The sequence below is a fragment of the Peromyscus maniculatus genome, chromosome 11, assembly GCF_049852395.1.
Source record: "Peromyscus maniculatus bairdii isolate BWxNUB_F1_BW_parent chromosome 11, HU_Pman_BW_mat_3.1, whole genome shotgun sequence".
Lineage (NCBI taxonomy): Eukaryota > Metazoa > Chordata > Mammalia > Rodentia > Cricetidae > Peromyscus > Peromyscus maniculatus.
The window spans coordinates 90,568,606-90,572,648 of record NC_134862.1 but is presented as its reverse complement, the minus strand read 5'-3'; positions in this window follow the sequence as shown (position 1 = coordinate 90,572,648).

The window sequence follows — 4,043 nt, the reverse complement described above, 5'->3', positions numbered from 1 at the left end:
TGAAGACATAATATGGCAGTCATTATGTAATTATTTAGGGTGCTGGGGATGGAGTCAGGGCCTCAGTTCTGGCAGCATTGGACTGGTGTGCTCCATCCTCCCACTCCAGTGTTGCCCCATGGCGTTGATGCATTTCTCTCCCTCCACACACGGTGGACGGGTGGGTGGAGGCTGTCTTTGGCGATGAGCAGTGTGTAACCCTGCTAAAACAAACCAGTGTTGGGGGTCAGGGCCTGACCTCCTCTTGAGATACACAGTGGGTTTAAAAAGAAACATTTCATGATATGGTCTGGACCAAGGGAAATGATGGTGCAGAGGGCAAGACCGAAGGGGAGGGAAGAGAAGATCAGCTGCAGCCCGCTGTGGTGGGGCATGGCTTTAAGACCAGCGGGCAGGCAGATCTCTGTGAGTTCAAGGCCAGCCTGCTCTCCATAGAGAGTTCCTGGCCTACCAGGCCACAAAACAAAACAAAGACCAGTTAGCACAGCTGAGGGCAATGTCGCATCACTGGCCAGGAGGACCAGCTGCAGAAGCAGGAGAGACACCTGAGGTATAGGGTTCCCTCATCCACTCTGCTGGGGGGAGCAGTTCATTACAGCAAAGCTCCATTGCTGCTGCTACTGTTGCTGCTGCTGCTGCTGCTGCTGCTTTTCTTCTACAGACAGGGTTTCTCTGTGTGTCCTTAATCCAGGCTGCTGGAAGCCTTAGGGGAGCTGGCTTTCTGGAGGACACACCGGACACAGTTTCATAATTAGCCACCCCACTCATGAACTTAAAGGGCATAGATACAAAGAGCATAAAATGTGTTTTCTAGGCCGGGCAGTGGTGGCGCACGCCTTTAATCCCAGCACTTGGGAGGCAGAGGCAGGCGGATCTCTGTGAGTTCGAGGCCAGCCTGGGCTACCAAGTGAGTTCCAGGAAAGGCGCAAAGCTACACAGAGAAACCCTGTCTCGAAAAAACAAAAAAACAAAACAAAACAAAAAAAAAATGTGTTCTCTATGTTCCATGACTGTGACTGCTCCATGAGTGACACACACAGGGTCATGTGGGTGGGAAGTAGTTTGTGAAGTCCTGTTGGGAAGCATTCCAGAACGGGAAAGGAAGGGCCAGTCTCTGGAGGCTCTGGGGAGCTGATTTACTCTTGGGAAAGAGGGCAAGCATGGGAAGAACTAAAGGCTGCCATTGTTGCTCAGAACCCAGGAGGCAAGAGTTCTAAATGACTCTCCTGGGTCCTGCTGAAGTTGGGATATTTTTCCTGCAGAGAGGTATTTCTGGACTCTGAACATATCCAACCATATTTTTTAGGCTCGCTTCTTAGTTATCAATCAGAGAATGTTTAAAATAAATTTGCAAATAAATACTTCTTGAGTAGTGAAAGGATCTTTAGGATTAACTTATCAGGGGCTGGGGCATGGCTGGCTCACGGGTAAAGGGCCTGTCTTCTATCTCCAGTTCCTTTTTTTGTTTTGTTTTGTTTTTTGATTTTTTTGAGGGTTTCTCTGTCTAACAGTCCTAGCTGTCCTGGGACTCACTTTGTAGACCAGGCTGGCCTCGAACTCACAGAGATCCTCCTGCCTCTGCCTCCTGAGTGCTGGGATTAAAGGCGTGCACCACCACTGCCCAGCTTCTCCCTCCAGCTCTTAAGGAAAAACAAAACAAAGACGTACTTGGTTTAAACAGCTGGGCTGCAGTAAGGGTGCTTGAGGACACAGCTCACACCTGCATGCCAGTTGGGGGCAGTTGGACCAAAGGATTTAGATATTTAAATAAAACCCAAAATCTATTAAAAATGTATTGATACACATGCAGTATCAATGTGTATTGAAAACACCATCTCATCTATCTGAAAGTCCTGATTGCAAATGGTGACTTAGTGAATTTGAATTAAGACAAAGTTATACAGAATTATTGCATTTCCCACCAGTAACTGCATTTAATTCTCACAATTAGCTAGTGGGTCCAGACCCACATGTCTCCCCTTCTAACTTATTAATGAATAAAATTAAAAAGTTAACATTAAGAAAAAGCAGTACCCATGTATCCATGCCTATGTGCACACGAATGTCTTTAGTGGCTATAAAGCATGGCGTTGAATTCATTGACAGTCTTACTGTGTATAGATTGTGTGTGTGTGGTGTGCCAGTGTACATGGAGACTAATGCCAGCTTTCTTCCCCAACTCCTCTTCACCTTGTTCTTTGAGACAGGGTGACTCACAGATCCTGGCTCTCACAGACTGAGTCCAGGGGGATCGGTTTGTCCCCAGACACATCTGTCCCAGCACGAAGGTTACAGCTTCGAGCACCTGCCTCTTGTTTTTATTTTAATTTGGGTGCTGAGGGTCGTAACTGCTCATCATGAAAGAATAAATAAAAAGAAAGGTGATAGTGGGTACCTTTCAGTGGGCCCTGCCAAGGTATGGCACTAAGCAAACGTGTGCCACCCGCAACAGAGTTAGTGCAAGAGGTTTATTGGGGGAGGGGAGGGGACTTGAGAGAGGCAGACAGACAAGAGGAAGAAGAGAAGCAAGAGAGAAAAGAGGCAAGAGAGGAAAGAGGAGAGGAGAAGAGGCAAAGAGGGCGAGCTGTGCCTGGCGGGCACCTTTTTTTTTTTTTTTTTTTTTTTTTTTTTGGTTTTTTGAGACAGGGTTTCTCTGTGTAGCTTTGCGCCTTTCCTGGAACTCACTTGGTAGACCAGGCTGGCCTCGAACTCACAGAGATCCGCCTGGCTCTGCCTCCCGAGTGCTGGGATTAAAGGCGTGCGCCACCACCGCCCGGCTGGCGGGCACCTTTAAAGGGTGCGTGCACATGTCCCGTAGCTGAGGGTAGACAAGCACCTGGGGAGAGGTGATGATGTAACTGCTTTGGCGGCAGAGGCGGGCTGCTGCCCTGGCCGCAGAAACTAACATGCAAGGCAAGGCACTTTATTCATCTGAGCTGTGTCCTTAGCCTCATTTACAACCTTTTCTTTTGAAGAAACTCTATAAAGTTTATAGTATAAACCAAGTTTACAATAAGGGTCCCCCCCAATCTTTTATTTTGTACGTCAAAATGCTTATATAGGAGACGTGCTGTTGAAGAAACCCAACGAAATCTTGAATCTGGGTAAAAAAACCGTGAGGAATGAAGAATGTCTTTGGTATTAGCAATAGTATTTAAGGCCCCGCCACGTCCCCTGCGTAGTGTTTTCCTTTCTGTATCATTCGCGGCAGAACTCTGAACAGCATTCACCCTTAAGGGATTTGCCAAGAGTCACGTTGAGAGTTTTTCTGACCGTGAAGTGCAGTGCAAACGTCTGTGGTTCGGATTTCCACCTCGGGCAAACCCGAAGGCCATGATGACAGTTCGATGTCAGCGCTTGTCCTCGGGAAAGTGAGGAAGCGCCATGCACTCGCTTGCTTGTTCGTAACTGAGACGATGACAGCACCCGAAGCTAGACCGCGCGTGAAAGGCCTTCTCCGCCTGGCATCTGGACCCACGGTGCTTCCGAAGCGGGCATCCACTCCCAAGTGTTTACTAAGTGATGTTAGAAACGCCTTTTAAAAAACGGCACGGCGAGCGAGGGGGCTTTAACCAACTGCTGTGAACTTTCGACCCGAAAGGAAGGAAGAAGCAGGGAGAAAGTTTGGGACTCGGGCCTGCAGGAGTCGGGGCAAGGCAGGACGCGGCGCCCGCCGGGCTCGATTTCCACTCGGACCGGGCCGAGCAGTGAGCGCGGTCCCCTCTGCTGCGGGGTCACGCACACGGACCGAGCGCGGCGTGACAGCCCCGGCCGCCTCGGCTCGGCGGTCACGCGAGCTCCGTCTTCCTCACAGACCCGCCGTTCCCGGCCCGCAGCCACCGCCGGCTCAGGACGCCCCGCAGGAGGGCGCGGGCCGGAGCGCGCCGCGGTGCCTGGGCGGCCGAGATAAACCGGGTGGGGACGCCGGACGCTCGCGAGCGGCGGGCCGGACGCGCCACGGGGGGGGGGGGGCGCCCGACCAATCGCCAGCGCCGGCGATGATTCAAAAGGACGAGGGGCCAATGGGAGCCCGGAGGCCCCTC